Source organism: Cydia fagiglandana, chromosome 13 (genome assembly GCF_963556715.1).
Source record: "Cydia fagiglandana chromosome 13, ilCydFagi1.1, whole genome shotgun sequence".
Classification (NCBI taxonomy): Eukaryota; Metazoa; Arthropoda; class Insecta; order Lepidoptera; family Tortricidae; genus Cydia; species Cydia fagiglandana.
This window is the reverse complement of record NC_085944.1, coordinates 19,436,715-19,449,945: the sequence shown is the minus strand read 5'-3', so window position 1 is coordinate 19,449,945 and position 13,231 is coordinate 19,436,715.

Here is a 13,231-nt window from a genome sequence, read left to right as displayed (position 1 = left end):
GTGAATATTTCATTTAAGTTACTACTAGGAATAATTTTACGTTGTATTCTTTTATACTGTTAACATGCTGTTAACTAATTTGTTATTTTCTGACTGCTTCATCCGTGAACACTAAAATAATGCTGAAAGGTTAACTTTTCTGATATTTCTTTCCTTGTGGGCCGGATGTCGCAGTCATTGTCGTGCGCATTTTCTAATATGCCCAATAACACTAGGGATCAAGTTTGGGGTTGAAATTGCCTACACCCTACCTGAAAACCCTCTATCCTGCACTACCCCGGGTTGCGCTATGCGCAAGCTCTACAATCTAGAAGGTTTCCGTTCCGAGCTGAGGATCCGGAACCACAGCGGGAAGCCATCCTAGTCTACTCCGGACCAACTGGGACTCCTGCGCTGTACAGCGGCGCCATCTACAACTGCCCGCCTACGATGTAGAGCCTCAGGAAAGTGCCTTCTTTTAAGGACATGTTTCTATAATTATTTCTGTGTCAGCTCAGTTTTACGGACTCACGACCCTAGCTATCTTCCTGTAATTATAAATAATATTAAATACATTTTCTAAATTAAACTTTCATTTCTAACCTATCTATCTCAACCTACATGTGACGCTAAACGTCACATTAGCGCCCAACGTGCAATAGTCTAAAGTTTACAATGATAAACTGGAACTATAAACGTCACAAGGTAAGTATAAGTATCTTTTTTTTGACGCAGGGGAAATGCATTTATGCATCCACCCTGGGCTGGAGAGGCCCATCGTGGGGGTGGTATGTGGGACTAGCTCCTCCCGTAACTCCCTCTGATAAAATACCGTAAATGATATCGTAAGTAGGTATTCGTTTACTGTCAAATTTCAAATTAGTAAGAACTGCACCAATCTGTTTTTTTTTGCCTTATGATGTAGGAGACAAACCAGCAGAAGAATCGTGTGAGGGTAAGCAATTACCGTCGCACATGGACACCCTGCAACACAAGAAGGTACGCTCTTTTCTTGAAGGTTTGGAGGTCGTATCGTTCTGGAAATACCACGGGTGACAATTCATTCCACTGTTTATTAGCTGTACGAGGCAGGAAATTTCTGGAGAAATGCCCAGTTGAGCACTAGGAATTTTTGCATCAATAAATATTGTGTATGTATCTCTATAATATTCTCTGCTTAATTTGGCTCAACAACTATGGCATGGTGATAATATATTCAGTTGTACTGGGTCAAATTGTATACGGAATTCCTTCTCGGTGGAGTCTTCACGGTCGCAGATTACTTGCCTACTCGATGAAGGGCATTCCACAAAATGGTCTACGTTGTCCGAGGCGTGACGTGACGCATATGGCAGCTACTACTTTAATAACCTGCACAAAACTGTATTATTTAACGTTGAATTTAAAGCTAAGTTATCAAGCGTTATTGTACAAAACAACGCTTTTTGAGCTTTATCAGAAGTGTTAACAAAATAGCGTCACGTAAGTACCCGACACTTTTCTGGAATTGACTGCTTGAGGAAAATTCGCTAGCTCTTGTTTGTACATGTATTGTGGCGTACGCACGGGAGAGAATTATAATATGTACTCGTAAAATGACATAATTTTGACATCAAAATGCAAGATTGATTTGCCTCAAAAAAGAGGTACCTATTAGGTACCCTCAGAAAAGGTATACAATTCGAATAGAATAGAATAGAATAGAATAGAAAATAATTTATTTGAAACAACACATCTTAAAATTAATACAGACAAACATGTACTTACAATTAGGTACTTACCTACCTACTACCTAGGCGGAAGTTAGAGTAGCAGTCCAGAAAATAAAACATAGTGAAAGTGTGCGTTACTCATAAACTCAGAATAGAGGAAGTATTGGCTGTAGCCGCGTTCTGACGTCTTTGGTGGTTAAAAGGGTTAAGTCTTTCAGTCTTTGGGTGGAAGTCTGTGCGTAGTGAGTATTCCTAGTTCGCAGACCACAGACTATATTAAGTTTCTCTATGTTTGCGGCCAACACCGGAACTATATTAACCGTGCTGTGCCCAGCACAACTCTATACATGCTAAACTCGTTTTTGTATTGGATTTATAACTAGCTTTATCCCACGACTTCGTCTGCGTGGGATGATGATGAAAACTATCCTATGTCCTTCCCCGGGCTCAAACTTTTACCATAGCAGTGGATGTAATAAGTAACAGTTACGAATTTGATATGATGTCAGTGTCAAAAGTATGACTTCTCTGGGAATATTTAAAAAACTACATGTCTTTTTAGGGTTCCGTACCCAAAGGGTAAAAACGGAATCCTAAGTATTAATAAGACTCCGCTGTCCGTCAGTCTGTCTGTCACCAGGCTGTTTCTCATGAACCGTGATTAACTAGGCAGTTGAAATTTTCACTGATGATGTATTTCTGTTGCCGCTATAAGAACAAATACTAAAAACGGGATATACCTAATATATATTTGAGCTCCCATACAGCAAATGTGATTTTTTTAGAAAGTTAAACGGCATTTAATGATCAAAAATAACGTGATTTTTTTTTGTCATTTTTGCTTAATGGTACAGAACCCTTCGTGCTCGACTCTGACTAGCATTTGTCCAGTTTTTTGTATGGTAGGCCTTAGGAGGATAAACCAAAACTATAACAAATTAAAATACGAGTATACCTACTACCTTGACATATTATTGATATAATGACATCACCTTGGTTCACTTCAAAATTAATACCAATTCAATACAACTCGCATTTAACGCATGTGGAATAGATGCCAAGTGCAGTGGCAAATTGTTAACATTCCTCCTTAGTAGGTATTAACACGTAGAATATTCCAACTCTATTTGGATCCATCGCAACTTTACTGTACCGTACGTACATAAAAAAATAACAAAAATCCTTAGCATACTCTTCTCTAGTCCCCATTTTCATTCCTCCCTGGGTATTTACATTATAGTAAATATTTTTACACAATTTGTACCTATATTGTCCATAGCTATGCCCCTCTGTTTGATTTTTAGGGTTCCGTACCCAAAGGGTAAAACGGGACCCTATTACTAAGACTTCGCTGTCCGTCCGTCCGTCCGTCCGTCCGTCCGTCCGTCCGTCCGTCCGTCCGTCCGTCTTTTTCACAGATGATGTATTTCTGTTGCCGCTATAACAACAAATACTAAAAACAGAATAAAATAAAGATTTAAATGGGGCTCCCATACAACAAACGTGATTTTTGATCAAAGTTAAGCAACGTCGGGAGGGGTCAGTACTTGGATGGGTGACCGTTTTTTTTTTGCTTTAGTGTTTTTTTTTTGCATTATGGTACGGAACCCTTCGTGCGCGAGTCCGACTCGCACTTGCCCGTTTTTTTATTTTAAATAATTTTTCCCCTGTTTAGTTATTATAAGAGTTGGAAGCTTTTAAACATTTGTATGGAATTTGTTTTTCGCTTGTCAGGTGCACTTTCAATTACAATTTCAAATTATTTATTCGTTAAACATCGAATTGACCTGTAAAAGATGACTCACGTTAGACCGGGCCGTGTCCGGGCCGAAGCTTCCGACGTTTACTTTTCTCTGTGACATGACACATGACAGGCGATCACGTGACGCTTTCCATAGAAAACGATGCGCCGGACGCTCCGGCCCGGACACGGCCCGGTCTAACGTGAGTCATCCTTAACTCACTCAGCACCCGTATTAAATAAATATAGGTAAGTAGGTACCTCTAGCTTAAAACGCGATGCTTTTTGCCTGTCAATACCCTTAATTATCATAACAATGTTCAAGACTATACTAAACAAACTCGTAGCACATATAACGACCCTGTTTTTCCCAATAGGCCGGATAAAATTTAAATGTACATAATTTGGCAACAAATGTTAACGTCGGTCGTTAAATGTGTCACCATGTTTTGACCGCTCCGCCCCTGAACTCGATTCTAATGTAGCGAGTTGTTACGGTTTTGATTTTATTTTGATACGAGTTAGAAGATCGCTAACGCTGATTGGTGCATGAGAAATAAAGTGACAATCACCAATCACCAAGAACGTCAAGATTTTTAATGACATGACGGGTCTATCGCGATATAATTTCTCCATTTTTACCTTAAATTCGACGTTTCAGCTAGGTTGCACCAGCTGTAGTCACGGATGACTGACGCGTCAGCAAAATGACAACGGGGATATAGATACGAGCAAGCAACATTACACAAAACTACTCGAAATGAAATTATATCACGGTAGACCGGAAAACGCAGCAGGATTACTCACAATAAGATGGTCCGACGATCTTGTTAAGGTCGCGGAGAGCCGATGGATGAGAGCGACGCAAGACCTGTCGATGTGGAGGTCCCTGGGGAGGCCTATGTCCAGCAGTGGACATCTTTCTTTTAAATATAAATACGATAGTCACGGTCGTATCAAAACCAGTTCAAACCCATAACAAGTGTAAAGCTAGAATCAGCCATGTTATGACCGCTCTGGGCCCCTGTTTTATTTGCTATAAAGCTGTAGTATAGTAGATAATAGTGGAATTAAAGAGTAGTAACAGTAGGGTAAATTAAGTAAAGAGCTGGTTTAATGTTGATGAGAGCCATCCTTTATTGCCTACATACTAATTCTATATGTGATACTGTTTTTTTATATTTCACTAAATTACATATTTACGAATCATATCGTTTAGCAAGCAGCACATTATTCAAAAATGATAATAGAATATTCCTGTTTTTAAACGCACGTTACAACTATAATATAACTATATAACTATAACTAAAGCTCTCGATTATACCTACATACATACCATGGAAATCTAAAACAAAATCTTCAAAGAAAGAAAAAAAGAAAAAATTTTAAAGAAAGTTTCGTGTTCGTAAAGTACAGAAGTCATTCGTTGGGCAATGCATTCATTTTTATAACAAGTTACCTGAGGATGCTTTAAGATTACCCTTTCCAGCTCTTAAGAATTACTTAAAAAAGTCATTGATGTTGAAGGCTTATTACAGAGTCGAGGACTACTTGACAGACAAACATGCATGGTCCAAACCAGAAACTGTAATAACGACAAGTAGCAATTAAAAACATTGTATTATGTGTAGAGTTAAAGGTGACTCAGCTCAGGTAAGAAAGCACATCAAATTGTATGAAAGCATCTCATAACAATCAGTTAGATTCATATAATATGTATTCTCATTTCTTTTATTGATTTTATTTTCTTTTCCTTTTGTAAGATTTGATTTGTTTTCTGAAAGAGCTACGTATTTGTGATTTCATGTGCATATATGTTTATTTTTTATATCAAATTCTATAAAGTTATGTACTCACTGAGTATAATTGCATGAATTCTATAGTAATTTAAATTGTATTAATTACTCGTAATGCATGTTAATTATAAGATGTAATAATGTTTTGAAAAGATGTGTCCCGCCGAGTTTGTTGCCGGTCCCATATTGGGATACCCTCCTCCAATTGAGGGGGGATTTAAATCTTCTCGGGGCAGAGGTGTACGGTTGGAGCCGGTAAATTTATTTGACGTTCATAAGCGCATTGTAATATGCCTACTTGAATAAACTATTTTTTATCTTTATCTTTATCTTTATCAATTTAGGCAAATTACCTAAAATGTGCCTATGAATATCAGATGAAAATCTACTCTCGGCGGATCTAACTTATACATCTAGATAACCCAATATGATTACAATATGCGAATAGACTTATCTTTCTAAACCTTTATTAAGTAACTGTTGAATAAAACACTACTTATTATAAAATATTGAATGTGCACTAGGACACTAAAGCGAGTACCTTTAGTGTCTTAGTGTAAATTCTTAATTTCTTGCTACCCAAAGATTCTTTGTGAACATCGCTTTGTAGCGATAAGAATGCCTATTGTTATTACCTAGTTTTAAACTAAGTTTTAACTTTATGGCCACAATAAACAATATTTACTTACTAAGGTCAAAGAGAATAGATAGTCTTTCCTAGTGTTTCTTGTATATTAGGATTAAAGCGAAGTACAATGCCACAGTTCACACTCGTACGCTAAATTAAAATAGCTCTGTAAGTCCAGACTGAAAACCTTTACATCTAAGGAAATTTCATCCTTTTTCTTAAGGAAATAAGATCGAATTCCTAAAGCAGAGAGACCTGAGATTATTAAGTTTACCGGGTTATTTCATTACAAATGCTTGCCGAGTATACTCGTAGTTCACATGAAGCTTCTCGTGGAATATTTTGCCATAAATGTGGTCTGCAGCTTGTGGCCTGAATCGCAAACATAAACTTTACTGTACATTGACACTTCACGCTAAAACAAGAGCTGTCCTCTATTTTAAATAAATATTTAATACCTTTAAAGTAATATATAATGTTATATTACACCTTTGATTACACGTACCACTCGCTTTTATCGCTCGCATCCCGAAAATGAGGCGCGGAGGGCTATGTTCAGCGTTGCATAATAACAATAAATAATGGCTTATTATAAACCGGGCAACTAAAACGGAATAAACAATGTAGATACAGTTCTGCAAGTTAGGATTTTTTCATTGAAAGTTTCATCTTCTTCAATAATAATAGTTTTTTAGATTACTTCAATATTAAGAGGTTTTGATATTGGTGAAAAAAAAAAACTTTAATTGTCTATAACTTTTGAATTTCTTTGTGTGCTAATAAACGCTTCGAATACATTTTTCTACACGTCATTTCGAATCCAATATTGGACAAATAGGTATCAACTACTAATACTAAAAATTAAGAAGGCTGAAGAATGAACTCACCCAAAATATGGACTATATGGAGTCGCCCTGCTCGCGCAACCAAGCAGAATTAGAAGCGCCAGATTAAGTGGGAACTTACACGTTGCATGTAGAAAGGTGAAGCCAGTGTAATCCCGCTTTAGACGAACTGACCTTAGTTGGGAATAGCCTAGACTTTACACAGCTTAGGACAACGGAGTCTGTTTAAAATGGTCTAAAATGCATAATTTATGTTAGTAACGGGTCTAACGCGATTAAATTTCATTATTTTACCTTTTTTCCAACGACAGCCAGGTTGCACTAGCTGTGGTCACGGAAAACTAAAAATAAGATGGTTTAGTTTTTGGTTACCTTACCTTATTTACCAATATTTCGGAGCGGATACGAGCACCATTTAACTGACATATTTCAAGTTCTGTTTGTTGTGTAGCCACGCTTTCATGATCTACCTTTTTTTTGGATTATTAGGTTTTAGATACACTTTTTATTGTGTAACTCCGTCCAGAAGAGTTTTTCCTTCATTACTTACCTGCTATTTCTCTCGTGCTAGGTCTATTGGCTATCGTTATAAATAATTGTCAAACGTCAACTTTTGACAATCAGAGTTACCGCAAAATGAGTGTAGATACAGCGCAATCTCGTTTTACCCTACTAGCATACTAGAAAATTACTAAACTTTAGTACTTATATACTAAAGGCCAGTTGCATCCAACTGTCCACGGTCCATCAAAGTCATTATTCTCAAAATTCTCTAGTATGAAAAGTTTGACAGACCTCTATGGAACAACATATGCCACCCCCGTATTAAATACGTTCAATGATACATTTTAGATTTAAGCTAGTTATTAATTTCGTTTAGTTGTACCACACACACACACATATATTGTATGTAAATAAATGATTTAAGTAATGATACATTAACTGAGTCAGATGCGTAAAATCTATAGACAGATTCGTGAATTTGACAGGAAAATGAGATGGCGCTGTATCTACACTCATTTTGCGGTAACTCTGATTGTCAAAAGTTGACGTTTGACATTTAGTGACCGCAAAATATATGGCGCAGTACAGCGCCATCTGTTTTGGATGTCAAACAAAGAGCACGTTTTTTTCTTAGACTATATCTCTCTATTATAATTAATTCTCTTTGATACGTTGGATTTTTGTTTGTGCGTGCCTTAAGTGCCTTAGCCGATCATATGAGTACCTATTTGTTTTGAATTTCTAGGTCATAATTTATTAATTACTAACTGACTTTTCTGAGCTCTTTAGTCTGTAACGGCCAGTCAAGAGAATTTGCGAACTAGTTCGCCGGAGTAGGTAAGTAGTATCCAGTAACAACGCTCGTGTTTTAGAAATTACTTCACCTGCACAAGGATTTTATGGTTTAATCTGTTGTCTTAACAACATTTTTTATTTTAAATAACATTATCTTGTGCCTTAATGTGCTGTCAAGAGGTCGAATCTTAAGAAAACTTGACAAAATTTAATTTAAAATTAAGGGTGGATCTTTTTATTTTTTTTGTTTTACTTCATCTAAGACTTTACCCTTATCAATAATAATACAAATTAATGTCGGTACAACGTAAGAACCAATATTTGTCAATTTTACTCGTATATTTTTATATTACTGTAAGGATCATTATTTATTAATAGCTTATATTTTGATCATTCTTACTTTTATTTATGATTAGCTTATAAAAGAGTATCAATTGACTCATACTTGTCACTGGTGCCCGCCATTTTGAATTGTTATAAAAAGGCCGGTATGACAGTGACAAGTGGCCAGTTCGAGTACAGACAAGTTAAAAGAGTTAAGACGTCTAATATTTTATTGTAAATTGGTTGTTATTATGTTTTTAGCAAATGAATAAAGTTAAAATATTGGTACAAGTATTAGTTTTCATCATCAACCCGATAATAACCCAACATTACATACCTACCTACTGTAGTGATTCGCGGCTCGATTCTGAAAATGTATCAGATCTCTACTAGACCTCAACAAGTTACGATATGGATATTTTCAGCTTGAAATATGTCCCGGTTCACGGTATTTTTATTTTTGAAGTGAAATCTTCTTTAGCGGCGCTGGGCACTTTTTGAGGTGGGGAAAAAATGATAAACTCGAGACAGCGTATGGCGATCACGTGACCGTAACGTTTAGATGGCCACTCATTTAGATGGCATTTAAATCAATAAAGAAAAACTCAATGACATTACATGAAAAAGGTTCTAATCTTGTAGGTACCTACGGGTTGAAATACGAGGTTCTCACAGTTACATTCTAACTTTATATCACTCAAATATAATTCATTATACATAGTGCTGCAGACAATTTGTACAAGTAGACATAGACATAGAAATTTTTTATTTAACACCACATTGAAAAGTATTTAATTTACAGGCAATGCAAGTCATTGAGTTTTCACTTCTATCGGCACTCCTGGAGTGCATCCCGTTGTTTTTTTAATTTTTTTGGGGAAAGTATAGGTACAATATAGGAAAAAAGTGTGAATAAAAGAAATAATAATCCCTATTAAATTTTTAACAAATTTTTTTTTTTTTATATGATGCACCATATTTATGCTATGAGCGAGCGTGGGCGTCGTTATAACCGGACTCTACTGTATATTAAGTACGGGTCAATTTTTAACTCGTTGACGTTTTTGTGTGTATAAAAAACGTTGTAAATCACCTAGGTGTATAAAAACCTAATATTTCAGATATTTATTTTATAGGTTTTGAGTTATTATTTAATTTTTATCCGTAATTGGGTTTTCATCAATTACTTATTTAAGTACAACAAAAAATATCTAATGCCTATTTTCTACACGTCTTTCTAAAGTATTTTTTCCATGACATCTATTTAACACTCTTCGCACGCTCTCGTGAAAAACTAATATCAAAACAAGCGAAAACATAAAACAAATTATCTTTTATATTAAACTCTGGCACAATAAATGAAAGCTTGAAGAAGCACCATTTTATTTACCACCACTTACAAATGCTTTTCGTAACTACAGCTTTATTCCAACTTCTCAAAGTATCGTTTTGAACAGCGCGATAAAAGGCACGGTATATTTAAATTGGTGAAGAGCTGTAACTAGCCACTTTGCAAATCAACACCTAAATATCGGTTCATTACACTCGCAACATCGTATCTAATTCACGCGGTCATTCAAAATTCAAATTTATATCCTTGAGTTAAGTTTGTAAATAGATTAAAGGTTTTAATAGTATTTTGTGTTTACGTAGGTTGTGTCTGGATATATTAGGCACTTTTTCGTCGGCTCTGGGAGAAGAGTGATGGCTCATTTGGAAGTGACGTGGACTGGTAATCGGAAGGCCCGCGTTCAAATCCCGGCGCCAATAACTTTTTCTAAATTGGTTCACGTCGGATTGGGGTGGTTCGATAATAAAATACCTTTTAACGACTGTGGGCTTAGTTTCTGTATAATTTGGTCGTTTGACACATATTAGAAGTTTGAAGGCTTGAGTAAGCCATCGCCCGTTGTACTCGTAATGTACGGTCGCCATCAGATATATCGGAGCAGCCAAGGTGCTCGCAATTATCTGAACACGCACTCTAACGCGGACAATAGAGCCGTGTTCAGATATTTGTGAGCAGCTTGGGCGTTCTGATATATGTGATGGCGACTGTACGATTATTATAATATGACAATTGGACCACGAGCCGAGTGCTAATTTCGTCGGTGATTGCATCCAGAGTGAAAACTCGTATGGTGGTTAAAGGCGATGTGTAATGAGCCGTCGTGGACGTCAGCTGCCGCTTTGTTGGTGGATTAAGGAACTGCTGCCACTCTAACTGATAAAAAAAATGTCTTCGCATCCCGAATGAAACTTTGTCAGATAATGAGATAATAGTTAAGATGCTTAGTAGGTTATAATAGGTTTAACCTACATTACTAGGTTAAGTAGGTTACAAAAAAATCTCATTCTTTTTCTTCAGTCACAAAATCGCTAAGATAACGTTCCGTCACAGGCGTGCCACATAATTATGACGTCGTGTGTCATCAGACACAAATGACGCGTGCGATATTCGCCACTCCGTCACTGTTCCGGAGAAATGATACCATACTTTATTGATCGATTGACAAAAATATAGAAGCGTCTTGGAGTAACATAATATGATTGCCCGTAAAGTTCAAAGTGTGTTTGCACGATGTTTCATTTGCAAAATTTTCAATTGACTGAAATCTTTTTTTTATAAACCGTTAATTTTATTACTGACTCCTTTGTCTGTAAAGGAGTGACAGATTATGTTTTAAAATTTGTGTAGGTATGACTCATCGGTTACCATACATCGGAAACCATTTTTAAATTGGAATTAGTTTATATTTAGTTAAAGGCTTCTGCCAGTGACTTGGTCTGCGTAAAATGATGATGCTGATGCTTGACTAAAAACTACTCTTGGAGTTGAAACTCTAGGTCCATGGGGTCCCAGCGCGCATAAGTTGTTCGCAGAAATCGCGAAGCGTCTGATTGACGTAACTGGTGACCGAAGAGCTGGCGGCTACCTCGCACAACATATCAGCATTGCGATACAGCGGGGAAATGCCGCCAGCCATTTGGTACAATGCCTCAGGGGCATATTTTAGATTAAAGCTAGTTATTAATTTCGTTTAGTAGTACCACTGTATATATATTGTATGGAAATAAATTATATACCTCTATGTTAAGTCCTTCCCCGGGCCTCAAACTATGTTCATACCTTTCATCTGAATCGGTTAAGCGGTTTAAGCATAATGAAACTAATGACAAAGAGTTAACAGACAGACAGACCGACAGACACAGTGCTTTTGCATTTATATTATTCGTAGAGATTACTTGTACCTACGTTATAATGATGTCGTACTTAACTACATATTTCTAAAGTTCATTAAAGTAGAGGCCGAAAATATTCTTATTCTGTGGCATAGCTGTACTTTTTAGCTAGGTAGGTAGTAGAGTAGGTACCGTATCTATTCTTCCTTATTTTATTTTCATCTAACCTTTACGGACGCGATGGACGATACAAAGATGATATAATGCAGAAATTATTCGCCTAGATGAGCATTGCGGGCATTCGTCCATTTCTTGCGGCTATTTATAACGTGATTGCGTTGATTTGTTTTGGCTAGTGCCATCAGTTATCATTCGATTGTTTACCTTATCTTTGCCCAATACATTCAAACTAAAATAATTATGTTAGGTATTTATATCTGTATATATACTTATACGTGTATATAATATGTTATCTTCGAAGGTCGTAAAATATCTGGCACACTCTTATGGCTCTATAAATGAAATGATATGATTTTTTTTATTTCTTACATGAACTTATATAGGGTTAGTTCGTTTCAGATATTTTTGCGGCCTTGATTGTGTAACATATAATTGAAAGTGACTGTCCAAACGTGACGCATTGATATAAATTTAGCAATAAACTAGTGGCTCTGTGGCTGTAGACATCGGGAACCCGCTTGACTCCACTAATATGAAAATATGTATTCCAAAAACTGAACCGACATAAAAATGCATGTAGGTAATTATGGAACAGGCTCACGACAAATGCGAGCTGTAGAGGAGAGCTGCCAGACAGCAGCAGGAAAGGCATACCTATTAATTAGGTATGAAAAAATTTGTGCTCACGCTGCGTCTTACGTAAGCGAACAACTCGCGAACGCGACGCGGCGCGGCGCGGCGGGCCCCAGGCGTTCGCGTTCGCAACGAGATCGCCCACGTAGGACACTTCTATAGGTATCAAACTGGTATCAAAGGATTGATTTACCCCGCGCCGCATCGCTTCGCTTTGCGTTCGCGTGTTGTTTGCCTACGTAGTACGCTGCGTCAAGATGAAACGGAGCTGCTTCGCTCTCGCTCCGTCAATTAATAGGGAAGTAAGGATTGTCATTAAAAAAATATCTGACAGTTCGTAAACCTTATTACAAAAAGCATAAGGTCCACCGATGGACAGTTAAGGATGTTGGTATTTGTACGTGCTTATCTAAATGATAACATAAGTAATTTGCACAACAATAATATCACACATAAGACCTATACAGATATATGTGGATAGTTACGAACTAACGATCATACCAAAATGACAAATATCACGAATTCAATCTCGATTTCAATGCGTAACTGTTTGAGGCTGAAACCTCGCTTAAACCATTAACGACGGTAGTTACAGAAATGTGTGTAATCGGGCAGATCGTGAAAAGTCTAGTAGAATTTAAGTTAAAATCACGGGTATCCTTGCTTGTGGATCATCATCATCATCATCATCTCAGCCTATATACGTCCCACTGCTGGGCACAGGCCTCCTCTCGAGCGCGTGAGGGCTTGGGCTATAGTCCCCACGCTAGCCCAATGCGGATTGGGGACTTCACATTCACCTTTGAATTTCTTCGCAGATGTATGCAGGTTTCCTCACGATGTTTTCCTTCACCGAAAAGCGACTGGTAAATATCAAATGATATTTCGTACATAAGTTCCGAAAAACACAT